Raw genomic sequence first — 14,960 nt, forward strand, 5'->3', positions numbered from 1 at the left:
TAATTTATTAGGGTGCTTAATGCTGCTGAACTGACTTCTCCAAATTTGGCAGCACAACATAATACCTCAGTAATCGAGCTATCATACTCAGCAAACATGGTGGCATTTAGCCGCAGTGCTTGTTGTATTAGAGTCTGAGGCATCGACATAAGCACTGCTGCAACAGGGAGGGAAAAGCAAACAACACAGATGGTGAACTGATCCCACTGTTCTGTACGGGTCAGACGAGTTCCTAGTACCATTACCAGTATTTATTTATTTTATTTAGAGATACAGTACGGGAACAGGCTCTTGCGGCCCGACGAACCTGTGCTACCCAGTTACACCCATGTGACCAAGTAACCTCCCAACCTGGACATCTTTGGCATGGGGGAGGAAACCAGAGCACCCAGAGGAAACACACGCAGTTACAGGGAGAACGGCGGCCGCGGTGGGAAATGAACCCGGGTCAGTTGCGCTGTAATAATGCTACATTACACGGCTGTTCTCGATAAAGGCACAAGTTCCTTAAAATATTGACAATAACTGGGATTCAGTATTACTGTCTAAGATGTATTGGAGTGATTTGAATGCCATAGAACCTTCTCAACATTTGAAAGGTGTTCTTCCATAACATTGTTTGAATCACAGGACAGAATTGTCTATAGATGGTTGTCATAGAGTCATAGAGAAGTACAGCACAGAATCAGGCCCTTCCGCCCATCCAGACCTTGCTGAAACCACTTAAACAGCCTATTCCCATCAACCTGCGCCCGGATCATAGCCCTCCATATCCCTATTATCCATGCACCTATCCAAACTTCTCTTAAAGGTTGAGATTAAGCTCACACGCACCACTTATGCTGGCAGCTCACTCCGCACTCGTATGACCCTCTGAGTGAAGAAGTTTCCCCTCATGTTCCCATTAAGCTTCTCACCTTTCACCCTTAACCCATGACCTCTGGTTGTAGCTCCACCCAACTTCATTGGATAAAACCTGCTCACACTTACCCTATCTACACGCCTCATAATTTTGTCTTCGTCTATCAAATATCCTCTCAACCTTCTATGTTCTAAAGAATACAGTCCTAACCAATTCAATCTTTCCTTATAACTCGCATCCTCCTGAACCGGCAACATCCTCGTAAATTTTCTCTGCACACAATACTCCAAATTAGGCCTCTCCAACATCTTATACATAAGACCATAAGACATAGGAGCAGAATTAGGCCATCTGGCCCATTGAGTCTGCTCCACCAGTCAATCATGGCTGATCCTTTTTTGCTATCTCCTCCTCAGCCCCAGTTCCCAGCCTTCTCCCCATAGCCTTTGCTGCAATGTCCAATCAAGAACCTATCAATCTCTGCCCTAAATATACCAACAACCTAGCCTCCACATCTACAAATTCCACAAATTCACCACCCTTTGGCCAAAGAAATATCTCTGCACCTCAGTTTTAATAGGGCACCCCTCTATCCTGAGGCTGTGCCCTCTTGTCCTAGACTGTCCCACCACAGGAAACTTCCTTTCCACATCTACTCTGTCTCGGCCTTTCAACATTCGAAAGGTATCAATGAGATCCCCCCTCATCCTTCTGAATTCCGGTGAATACAGACCCTGAGCCATCAAATGTTACTCGTATGACAACCCTTTCATTCCTGGAATCATCCTTGTGAACCTCCTCTGGACCGTCTTCAATGCCAGCACATCTCTTCTAAGGTGAGGGGCCCAAAACTGTTCACAATACTCAAGGTGAGGCCTCACCAGTGCCTTATAAGGCCTCAGCATCACATCCTTGCTCTGTATTCTAGATCTCTTGAAATGAACGCTAACATGGCAAATGCCTTCCTCACCACCGACTCAACCTACAAGTTAACCTTTAGCATGTTCTGCACAAGGAGTCCCAAGTCCCTTTGCATCTCAGATTTTTGGATTTTCTCCCTGTTTAGAAAATAGTCTGCACATTTATTTCTGCCATGAAAGCACATGACAATGCATTTTCCAACATTGTATTTCATTTGCAACTCTCTTGCTCATTGTCCTAATCTATGTGCTTCTGCATCCTACCTGTTTCCGCAACACTACCTGCCCCTCCACCAATCTTCGTATCATCTGCAAACCTGGCAAGAAGGCCATCTGTTCCATCATCTAATTCATTTATATACAACATAAAAAGAAGCAGTCCCAACACCAACCCCTGCGGTACACCACTAGTCACTGGCAGCCAACCAGAAAAGGATCTTTTTTATTCCCACTCGCTGCCTCCTACCAATCAGCCAATGCTCTAACCATGTTAGTAACTTTCCTGTAATACCAAGGGTTTTTAACTTGGTAAGCAGCCTCATGTGTGACACCTTGTCAAAGACCTTCTGAAAGTTCAAATATAAAACATCCACTGCATCCTCTTTATCTATCCTACTTGTAATCTCCTCAAAGAATTCCAACAGGTTTGTCAGGCAGGATTTTCCCTGAACGAAACTATGCTGACTTTGTACTATTTTGTCCTGTGTCACCAAGTACTCCATCACCTCCTCCTTAACAATTGACTCTAACATCTTCCCAACCACTGAGGTCAGGCTAACTGGTCTATAATTTCCTTTCTGCTGCCTTCCTCCTTTCTTAAAGAGTGGAGTGACATCTGAAATTTTCCAGTCCTCTGGCACCATGGCAGAGTCCAATGATTTTTGAAAGATCATTTCTAATGCCACCACAATCTCTAAAGCTACCTCTTTCACAACCCTAGGTTGTAGTTCATCTGTTCCGGGTGACTTATGTACCTTTCGGTCTTTTAGCTTTTTGAGCACCTTGTCTCTTGTAACTGCACCCACTTCTCTTCCTTCACACACTACAACATCAGACATACTGCTAGTGTCTTCCACAGTGAAAACTGAACTAAAATACTCATTTAGCTCATCAGCCATCTTCCTGTCCCCTGTTATTCATTCTCCTCCCTCATTTTCTAGTGGTCCTATATCCACTCTCATTTCTCTTTTATTTTTAACATACTTGAAAAAACTTTTACTATCCACTTTGATATTATTTGCTAGCTTGCTTTCATATTTCATCTTTTCCCTTTTAATTTTTTTTAGTTGCTTTCTGTAGGTTTTTTAAAACTTCCCAATCCTCTGTCTTCCCACTAATTTTTGCTTTGTTGTATGCCCTTTCTTTTGTTTTTACAATAGCTTTGACTTCCCTTGTCAGCCATGGTTGTACTATTTTACCATTTGAGTACTTCTTCATTTTTGGAATACATATGTCCTGCAACTTCCTCATTTTTCCCAGAAATGCACGTAATTGCTGCTCTGCTGACATCCCTGCCAGCAACTCTTTCCAATTTACTTTGGCCAACTCCTCTCTCATACCACTGTAATTTCCCTTACTCCACCGAAATACTTCACTTTCACCCTATCAAATTTCAAGTTGAACTCAAACATCTTGTGATCTTTGGTTCCTAAGGGTTCTTCTACCTTAAGCTCCCTAATCGCCTCCAGATCATTACATAACACCCAGTCCAGTATAGCTGATCCCCTAATAGGCTCAACATCTAACTGTTCTAAAAAGCCATCTCTTAGGCATTCAGCAAACTCACTCTCTACAAGTCCATTACCAATCTGATTTTCCGAATCGACCTGTACAGTATGTTAAAATCTCCCATGATGATCATAACATTGCCCTTTTGACCTGCCTTTTCTATTTCCTGTCGTAACCTGTGGTCCACCTCCCAGCGAATGTTGGGAGTCCTGTATGTAACTGCCATCAACGTCCTTTTACCCTTGCAGTTTCTCAACTCAACCCACAAGGATTCAACATCTTCCGATCCTTTGTCACATCTTTCAACTGATTTGATACCATTCTTTACCAATAGAGCCACGTTGCCCCCTCTGCCTACCTTTCTATCGTTCCAACATAACGTGTGACCTTGGACATTCAGCTCCCAACTATACCCATCCTTCAGCCACGATTCAGTGATGGTCACAACATCATATCTGGATATACTGAATATACAACTTCAGTATAACATCCTATCTCCTGTACTCAATACATTGATTTATGAAGGTCAATGTGCCGAAACCTTTCTTTATGACCCTATCTACCTGTGATGCCACTTTCAACAAATTATGTACCTGTATTTTCAGATCCCTTTGTCCTACAACACTCCTCAGTGCCCTACTGTTCATGGTGTAAGACCTACCCAGTTGGTCCGACCAAAGTGAAAAACCTCACGCTTGTCTGCATAAAGTCCATCTCATTTCAACCCATTTCAACCCATTTTTTCAGCTGATGCAGATCCCTCTGCAAGCCATGATAATCTTCCTCACTGTTCAGAACATCCCCAATCTTGTCATCCGCAAATACCCTGATCCAGCTGACCACATTAGCAACCAGATCATTGATACAGATGATGCACAACAGAGGACCCAGCACTGAACCCTGTGGCACACCACTGGTCACAGGCCTCCACTCAGAGAGGCAACCCTCTACCACCACCCGCTGGCTTCTCCCCTCTTTGTTTTGCTTAATATGGCTGTTTCATTTTGTTTGGATTATTGTGGACCTATGAAAATATTAAGTAACTCTATTGGGAAAAGGCAAATGATTTTAACATAGAAAAGAGGAAAACTAATAATGTCTTCCTCTGCTCGAAAATAAAAAACTGAAAATTAAGAGTATGTACAGTTAATTGCAGCATGAGAATCTTCCAGTAACAATATGGGCACTTTCTTATTTTTCATATATACTAGCATACTAGAGGCGTGGTTGAGAGTGTGCTGACCTTTTGCATCACAACCTGGTACTCCAGCTGCAGTGCTGTCGACAAAAAAGCCTTGCAGAGGGTGGTTAGGGGAGCAGAGAAGGTTATTGGGGTCTCCCTCCCTACTGTCCAAGACCTCTTTCAGAGTCGAAGCCAGATGACACGGTACATCATCAAAGACCCCTCACACCCTCTCCATGAACTGTTTATTCTTCTGCCATCAGGCAAACGTTACAGGAGCATCAAAACTAAAACCACAAGGCTACTAAACAGCTTCCTCCCACAGGCAGTCAGACTGCTAAATAGCTGCTCCACCTGACTCTGCTTTGGACACCTTTAACTTGCACTGGACACTTATAACTGATTTTAACTGACATGTGGCTGTTGTGTTTTACTATTTATTGTTATGTTTATTATTTAGTGTTGCGTTTGTTATGTTATGATTGCACTGATCCTGAGAAACGCTGTCTCATTCTGCCCTGCAATGCTGATGTACGGTTAGAATGACAATAAAGTTTTTTGAATCTTTTGAATCTTGAATCTTGAATCATTAGAAGTTGAAGTAAGTCAGTCACTTAAACCGATTACTCCACTTATTAAGATGTGGGATAGTGCTTGGGCCCCTACATTGCCTAATAGTGCCCAAAGATTCGTCAATATCGGCCTTGAATAAACTCTCAATGAATAAACATTCACAATCCTCCATGGTAGAGAACCCAACACATTTACAAGCTACCAGATAAAGACACGTAGTGCAACACCACAAAATGCTGGACGAGCTCAACGGGTCAGGCAGCATCAATGGAGAATCAGACGATCAAGACGTCCAGATAAAGAATATCAGCCCGAAACATCGGCTCCTTATTCCTTCCTATAGATGCCGCCTGACCCTCTGTGTTTCTCCAGCATTTTGTTTGTGTTACTCTGGATTTCCAACATCCGCAGAATCTCTTCTGTTTGTACAACGAAATGTATCCTCAGCACAAACATCATTAACCCTCTATTCTGAGACTATGTTCCCTCGAACTAGACCTTCCACTGAGAGGATGCAGTCTCACTGCTTCCAAGCTATCAATTCCTCTTGGATATTTCTATATCTCAATGCACACATTCTTCATTCTTTAAATCTCCAGTGAATATAGACCAGCTTCCTCTCCTCAATTACTCTTTATCAGACAATTCTCCACTCTATAAATCAATCTCGTAAACCTATGCTGCTGCACATAATTATATTAAATTACAATATGATAACAGTGTTATACTATAACACAATTCTGCTGTAGATCTGGAAGTCAAATGAACAAAAAGCCTAAAGTGCAGTCTGATGTAAAAATTGAAAAGTTTCATAATGTACATGTAATTATAGGTTTTTACATTTTTCATAGTTTGTCACACATGTGCCTCTTCAACACACAATAATATGGCCATTTTCAGATGAGTACAGCATGATTATAGAAAACAGAGAAACATAGAAAACTTACAGCACAATGCAGCTCCTTTGGCCCACGATGCTGTGCCAAACATGTACTTACTTTAGAAATTACCTAGGGTTACCCATAGCCCTCTATTTTTCTAAGCTCCATGTACCTATCCAAGAGACTCTTAAAAGACCCTATTGCATCTGCCTCCACCACCATCGCCGGCAGCCCATTCCACGCACTCTCCACTCTCCGCGTAAAAAACTTACCCCTGACATCTCCAGTGTACCTTCTTCCAAGCATCTTAAAAAGGTGCCCTCTAGTGCTAGCCATTTCAGCCCTGGCAAAAAGCCTCTGACTATCCACATGATCAATGCCTCTCATCATCTTATGCACCTCTATCAGGTCACCTCTCATCCTCTGCTACTCCAAGGAGAAAAGGCCAAGCTCACTCAACCTATTCTCATAAGTCATGCTCCCCAATCCAGGTAACATCCTTGTAAAGCTCCCCTGCACCCTTTCTATAGTTTCCACATCCTTCCTGTAGTGTGGTGACCAGAAATGAGCAGAGTACTCCAAGTGGGGTCTGATCAGGGTTCTATATAGCTGTAACATTACCTCTCGGCTCTTGAACACAATCCCATGGTTGATAAGGGCCAATACACTGTATGCCTTCTTAACAACATATTCAACTGTGCAGCAGCTTTGAGTGTCCTATGGACTCAGACCCCAAGATCCCTCTGATCTTCCACATTGCCAAGTATTACCATTAATACTATATTCTGCCATCATATTTGACCTACTAAAATGAACCACCTCACACTTATCTGGGTTGAACTCCATCTGCCACTTCTCAGCCCAGTTTTGCATCCTATCGATGTCCTACTGTAACCTTTGACAGCCCTCCACACTATCCACAACACCCCCAACCTTTATGTCATCAGCAAATTTACTAACACGTCCCTCCACTTTCTCATCCAGGCCATTTATAAAAATCATGAAGAGAAGGGGTCCCAGAAAAGATCCCTGAGGCACTGACCTCCATGCAGAATATGACCTGTCTACAACCACTCTTTGCCTTCTATGAGCAAGCCAATTCTGGATCCACAATGCACAGTCCCCTTGGTCCCATGTCTTCTTACTTTCTCAATAAGCCTTGCATGAGGTACCTTATCAAATGCCTTGCTGAAATCCATATACACTACATCTACTGTTCTACCTTCATCAATGTGTTTAATCACATCCTCAAAAAATTCAGTCAGTCTCCTGAGGCATGACCTGCCTTTGACAAAGCCATGCTGACTATTCCTAATCATATTATGTCTCTCCAAATGTTCATAAATCCTGCCTCTCAGGATCTTTTCTATCCATTTACCAACCACTGAAGTAAGACTCACTGGTCTAAAATTTTCTGGGGTATCTCTACTCCCTTTCTTGAATAAGGGAACAACATCTGCTTCCCTCCAATCCTCCAGAACCTCTCCCGTCCCCATTGATGATGCATTACAGATAGTTAGGAAAGTAGCTGGGAAGCAGGACCACAAGGTTAGTCATCTTGGGATTACTGCCTGTGCTTTGCAACAGTGAGTATAGGAATAGGGTGAGGTGGAGGACAAATGCGTGGCTGAGGGATTGGAGCAGGGGGCAGGGATTCAGATTTCTGGATCAGTGGGACCTCTTTTGGGGCAGACATGACCTGTACAACAAGGATGGGTTGCACTTGAATCCAAGGGGGACCAATATCCTGGCAGGGAGGTTTGCTAAGGCTATTCGGGAGAGTTTAAACTAGAATTGGTGGGGGGTGGGAACCCAACTGAAGAGACGGAGGAAGGGGCGGTTGGCTCACAAATAGAGAAAGCTTGTAGGCAATCTAAGAGGGAGGATAGACAAGTGATAGAGAAGGGATGCCCTCAGACTGATGGTTTGTGATGTGTCCATTTTAATGCAAGGAGTATCATGAACAAAGTAGATGAGCTTAGAGCACGGATCATTACTTGGAGCCGTGATGTTGTGGCCATCACAGAAACTTGAATGGCTCAGGGGCAGGAATGGCTATATAGTGCCAGGCTTTTGATGTTTTAGAAAGGACAGGGAGGGAGGCAAAAGAGGTGGGGACACGTCATGGCTGCAGAAAAGGAGGAAGTCCATAAGACCATAAGACAAAGGAGCAGAAGTTGGCCATTCGGCCCATCGAGTCTGTTCCACCATTTTATTATGAGCTGATCCATTCTCCCATTTAGTCCCACTCCCCCATCTTCTCACCATAACTTTTGATGCCCTGGCTACTCAGATACCTATCAATCTCTGCCTTAAATACACCCAATGACTTGGCCTCCACTGCTGCCCGTGGCAACAAATTCCATAGATCCACCACCCTCAGACTAAAAAAATTTCTTCTCATTTCTGTTCTGAATGGGCATCCTTCAATCCTTAAGTCATGCCCTCTCGTACTAGACTCCCCCATCACGGGAAACAACTTTGCCACATCCACTCTGTCCGTGCTTTTCAACATTCGAAATGTTTCTATAAGGTCTCCCCTCATTCTTCTAAACTCCAAGGAATACAGTCCAAGAGCGGACAAACGTTCCTCATATGTTAACCCTCTCATTCCCGGAATCATTCTAGTGAATCTTCTCTGTGCCATCTCCAACATCAGCACATCCTTTCTTAAATAAGGAGACCAAAACTGCCCACAATACTCCAAGTGAGGTCTCACCAGTGCCTTATAGAGCTTCAACATCACATCCCTGCTCCTATACTCTATTCCTCTAGAAATGAATGCCAACATTGCATTCACCTTCTTCACCACCGACCCAGCCTGGAGGTTAACCTTAAGGGTATCCTGTACGAGGACTCCCAAGTTCCATTGCATCTCTGAACTTTGAATTCTTTCTCCATTTAAATAATAGTCTGCTGTTTATTTCTTCTACCAAAGTGCATAACCATACACTTTCCAACATTGTATTTCATTTGCCACTTCTTTGCCCATTCTTCCAATCTATCCAAGTCTCTCTGCAGACTCTCCATTTCCTCAGCACTACCTGCCCCTCCACCTATCTTCGTATCATCAGCAAACTTAGCCACAAAGCCGTCTATTCTTTAATCCAAATCGTTGTCGTACAATGTAAAAAGAAGCGGCCCCAACACGGACCCCTGTGGAATACCACTGGTAACCGGCAACCAAACAGAACAGGATCCCTTTAATCCCACTCTCTGTTTCCTGTCAATCAGTCAACGTTCTATCCACGTATGTAATTTTCCCGTAATTCCATGGGCTCTTATCTTGTTAAGTATCATCATGTGTGGCACCTTGTCAAAGGCCTTCTGAAAATCCAAATACACAACATCCACTGCATCTCCCTTGTCTAGCCTACTGGTAATTTCCTCAAAAAATTGTAATAGGTTTGACAGGCAGGATTTTCCTTTAAGGAATCCATGCTGAGTTCTGCCTATCTTGTCATATGCCTCCAGGTACTCTGTAACCTCATCGTTGACAATCGACTCCAACAACTTCCCAACCACCAAAGTCAAGCTAACAGGTCTATAACTTCCTTGTTTCCTTGCCCCTTTCTTAAATAGCGAAGTGACAAGTCATGGAGAGTTTATCTACTGAGTCTCTGTGGTGAAAGTTAGAAACATGAAGGGGTCAATAACTCTACTGGGTGTTCTTATAGACCACCCAATAGTAACAGGGACATCAAGTAACAGATACGGAGACAGATTCTGGAACGGTGCAATAATAATAGGGTCGTCGTGATAGGAGATTTTAATTTCCCCAATACTGATTGGCATCTCCCGAAAGCAAGGAGTTTAGATGGGGTGGAGTTTTTTAGGTGTGTCAGGAAGGTTTCCTGACGCAGTATATAGATAAGCCTACAAGAGGAGAGACTGTACTTGATCCGGTATTGGGAAATGAACCTGGTCAGCTGTCAGGTCTCTCAGTGGGAGAGTATTTTGGAGATAGTGAGCACAATTCTATCTCCTTTACCATAGCATTGGAGAGGGATAGGAGCAGACAAGTTAGGAAAGTGTTTAATTGGAGTAAGGGGAAATATGAAGGTATCAGGCAGGAACTTGGAAGCATAAATTGGGAGCAGATGTTCTCAGGGAAATGTACAGCAGAAATGTGGCAAATGTTCAGGGGATATTTGCGTGACTTTCTGCATAGATATGTTCCAATGAGACAGAGAAAGGATGGTAGGGTACAGGAACCATGATGTACAAAGACTGTGGAAAATCTAGTCAAGAAGAAAAGAAAAGTTAACGAAAGGTTCAAAAACTAGGTAATGATAGCGATCTAGAAAATTATAAGGCAAGCAGGAAGGAGCTTAAGATGAAATTAGGAGATCCAGAAGGGGCCATGAGAAGGCCTTGGTGAGCAGAATTAAGGAAAACCCCAAGGCATTCTACAAGTATGTGAAGAATAAGAGCATAAAACGTGAGAGAATACGACCAATCAAGTGTGATAGTGGAAAAGTGTGTATGGAACTGGAGGATGTAGCGGAAGTACTTAATGAATACTTTGCTTCAGTATTCACTACAGAAAAGGACCTTGGTGATTGTAGGGATGACTTACAGCGGACTGAAAAGTTTGAGCATATAGACATAGACATTATGTCTATATAACCAATTTCCCCCAGGATCAATAAAGTTTGACTATGACTATGACTATGACTATGTCATGAAATGTAAAAGAGTCTTGGCCCAAAAACAGAGGGCAGGGACGATTCAGTGATGAAAAATAACTTTAACAGGAGACTGCAAAAGTAGCAAGCCTTGACAGGTCTCGAAGCAAGTGAGAATAGATACTTAACACGTCAAGGCAACAGGGCTAGGAGTCACTGCTTGAGGCTGGCTGGTTCGATGAGTGAACAAGGGCTCTGGACAACGAGCTGGAAATGAATGGTGGTCATTCCAAGTGACAGTGCCCCAACTCCTGCGGCTCACACCCAATGGTCCAGGGCTATCTAGTTGGGTCTGGCGGAACTCCTCAATGATCGATGGATCCAAGATTGAACTGGACGGCACCCAAAACCTCTCCTCTGGGTCGCACCCCTCCCAGTTGACCAGGAACCGCGCACCCCATCTACAATGACATGAATCCATGAATTGTGTACACTGGACCACCTTCCCCCATCCTAGGTTCTGGAGGTGCAGGCTCAGGTGGGTTGAGTGGTCAGTGGACAACGTGCTTGAGGTAGGACATGTGCAGGTAGGTGCGATCCTGAGGGACGGTGACAGCTGGAGATGGTAAGTGGCAGGGTTGATGAGAAGGGACCAATGAACCGAGGTGAGATCTCCTGGGAGACTGTGTACAGGGGCAGATCTCAGGTGGACAGCCAGACGCACTCCCGAGGTCAGAGTTGTATAGCTGGGTGCCGCCAGCAGTTGGCCTGGAGGCAGTAGGCACAGTTGGCAGCTAGGATGGCACTCCTTGCCCTCTTCCAAGAATTCTGGCATCAGCAAACCAAGTCCCTGGCAGACGAGACTGCAACCTGAGGGGAACAACTGGGATTGGTAACCGTGAAGTACATCAAAGGATGACATGACCATGGCAGAGGAGGTGTGTGGATTGTGGGGACAGTTCGGCCAGGAGCAGATACTTCTTCCACATGGAAGAGTTAAGACAGTGAAGCATCACAGAAACTTCTCCATTGGCTGATTGGTTCCTCCTGATTGACCGTCAGTCTGCAGATAGTGGACAGAGGACAAACTCACTGAGGTGCAGGAAAAGCAGAAGGCTCGTCAGAAGCACGAGATGAACTGTGGGCCCAGTCCAACACAATATCTTGGGGGAAGCTGTGGAGGCATACTACATGTTGGAGGACCAGATCTGCCGTCTCAGCAGCTGACTGAAGTTTGGGGAGAGAAATGAATGGGGCCGCCTTGGAAAATTGGTCCACCACTGATAAGAAGGTGGCAAACATGTGACGAAATCCATTGTAATGTGGGACCATGGGTGCTGAGCGAACGGAAGGGGCCGCAGCTGCCCAGAGAGCTGCTATTTTGAGGAACTAGACTGGGTACATTGAGGGCAAGCAGTGATCAACTGACATACATCTGAGATCATGTGGGCCTCCAGAGCCAGCATCACCATCATGTGCCTGGATGGCTGGAAGCAGGTGAGGAGTGGACCCATTGGAATGACTCAGAGCACACGGTGGCTGACACATACATGCAGTTGACCAGTGTGTCGGTCGGAACAGTCCCATGCTGTAGGGGCTAGCAGATCTGGTTCTCAGATCCCAGATGTTCGGGGCGAGAATCTGGGGGGATGTAGTGATGCGCTGTGGGTTGGTCTCCGTTTCAGCTGGGTCAAACTGGCATGAGACTGTGTCTGCCTTACTGTTTCCTCAGCCTGATCGGTAGGAGATGGTGAAGTTGAATTCCTCGAAGAAATTTCTCAGTGAGCCTGACATGGGTTGAGTTGGTGGTTCTGTTGAATGAATACAAGGTTCTGGTGGTCAGTCCAGATCAGGAAGGGCTTGGTGTTCACCATCAGCCAATGTCTCCATTCTTCCTTGGCCCACTTGATGGTGCAGAGTTATGTTTTGTAACTCCAAATCAAAAACTAATTGAAAGAAAAACAAAGGAGCCAGGAGATAACTTTTTTTTTGTTTTTAAGGTGTGTGCATATGATGTGGTAGTGTGATAATGTAGGCAATTCACATATCTTAAATATAACCAGTAATGAATTATTTAAACAAATAAGAGTGCTTAATCAAACAATATCTTTACAGCATTACTCAAATATTATTGAAATATTGGATAAAAAATACTCCTCCCTACGTGGCTATAAACTCCAACACAACATAAAATGCATGTCAACTATATACACAGTATACTATATAATGCAACAACTATATACAGACATCCAGAGCATAGTAAATTTTAATTTGTCTCATTCAGGCTTAAACATTTAATCGGTGTGCAAGATTTCTTACCCTTGTGTGATAATGTCCTTCCTGACGAAGGGAATCACTCTGCTTGGCAAGTGAGACTTCTGGGTGTGAAACAACCTCAGGTTCTGGGGCATCCTCCACAGTGATTGTAGGAGTTGACTCTGGGACTGCAGGAAGTGGTTCTGACAGATCTGGACACTTTTCTTCTGGATGTCTTGGCAGGGCGGGAGGAGAAGATGGCGACACGCGCGGCTGTTCCAAATGAATATTGATATGTGTAACTAGGGGCCGTGCATCAATCCGGATTTGATGGGGACAGCCATGAAAGCGCAGAGGAACATCTGGAGCAACTTCTGAAATGCCTGCTTCACAGCCGCTGCTACTGTGTGATCAAGAATCTCTGGAGACGTAAGCCCCAAATCCTTGGCTTTGCGTATCACCTGTTGCCGGGGCCGGGGTCAAAACGCTCAGCAGAGATGGTGTTTGGTGCATCGGTGTCTGGTGGTGGTTGGAGGCTTGGAGTTTTTCGGATGGACTCAGAGTCGGACTGTGGTCGGATGCTTCCGGGATGCTGCATCGGCAAGTTGGCGGCACTGGGGGTTTACCATCGGCGTGAGATGATGGTACTTTCGAGAGACTTTGAGACTTGCCATGATCTGTTCTTATCAAATTACAGTATTGCTTTGCACTGTTGTAACTATATGTTATAATTATGTGGCTTTTGTTAGTTTTTAAGTCAGTTTGTCATGTGTTTTCGTGATATCATTCTGGAAAAACATTTCATTTCTTAATGCATGTATTACTAAATGACAATAAAAGGGGACTGCATGTCCTCATAATCATAATCATAATCATAATCCCAAATAGTGTATGGCAAACTTCACCGGGCAATGTGGATCATAATTTTTTTTTACCGTGCCCATGGTCTGCTCTTTATCAAATTATGGTATTGCTTTGCACTGTTGTAACTATATGTTATAATTACGGGGTTTTTTTGTCAGTTTTAGTCTTAGTCTGTCCTGTGTTTCGGTGATATCATACTGGAGGAACATTGTATCATTTCTTAATTCATGCATTTCTAAATGACAATAAACGAGGACTGAGTGTCCTCATAATCTAATCTAATCTAATGTGTGATTACAGTGTCTGACATCACTATTTCCTTTATCCTTCAGAAAGCCACTTCACACTGCTTTGTCCATTGTCATTGCTTCCCGATCTGTAGTAACGGGCAGAACACAGTAGCCAGGTTTGCCAGGCTTGGTAAAACTTGGCATGGCATTTTTATTTAACACTATTTTACCCTTGAAGTCTATGGCTACGTTTTACTGAAGGTGAGGGCAAAGTCAAAATATTCCTGTGGGAGTTGGGTGAGGTCAAGGGCTTGCTCCATCTCAACAAATTTAGGGCGTGAAGTCAACCAAGATTGAAAGCAGGTAGTCTGGTAGGTGGGTCCCCAACTTGGCAGTGAACCACAGGACCAGGCAAATTGCGGGTCATGAGTGGGGAGCCAGGGATAACCAAGATGAGAGGAGTGCTGGGCAAGTCAATAATGACAAATTGGATGGACTTGCTAATGCACATGTGCAAAAACTATGTGCATGCTCTGACCATCCCAGACCCCAGGTAACATCTGCCACTCGCCTTGATGTAGAAGGAGTGAGAGGTAGTCTGGGTAGGGTGTCCAAGCTGCACACAGAGTCTAGTGCAGATGGTTGCCAGCTGCACTGGAACCCACTGAAGCCCCCTGTGTGCGTAGCGCCATTGGGGTGTGGAGAAGGACAGAGACAGTAAGGGGCTGTGGTGCTGGAATGAGCGGCTGGGTGGTTTGGGGGAGGTGGGGAGGTTGAGCTAACCGGATAGAAGGCTTCTCATTTCTGTCTGCTGGTGCTATTTTCCCCAGTCGCA

The sequence above is a fragment of the Mobula birostris genome, chromosome 15 (genome assembly GCF_030028105.1).
Source record: "Mobula birostris isolate sMobBir1 chromosome 15, sMobBir1.hap1, whole genome shotgun sequence".
In the NCBI taxonomy this organism is placed as follows: Eukaryota; Metazoa; Chordata; class Chondrichthyes; order Myliobatiformes; family Myliobatidae; genus Mobula; species Mobula birostris.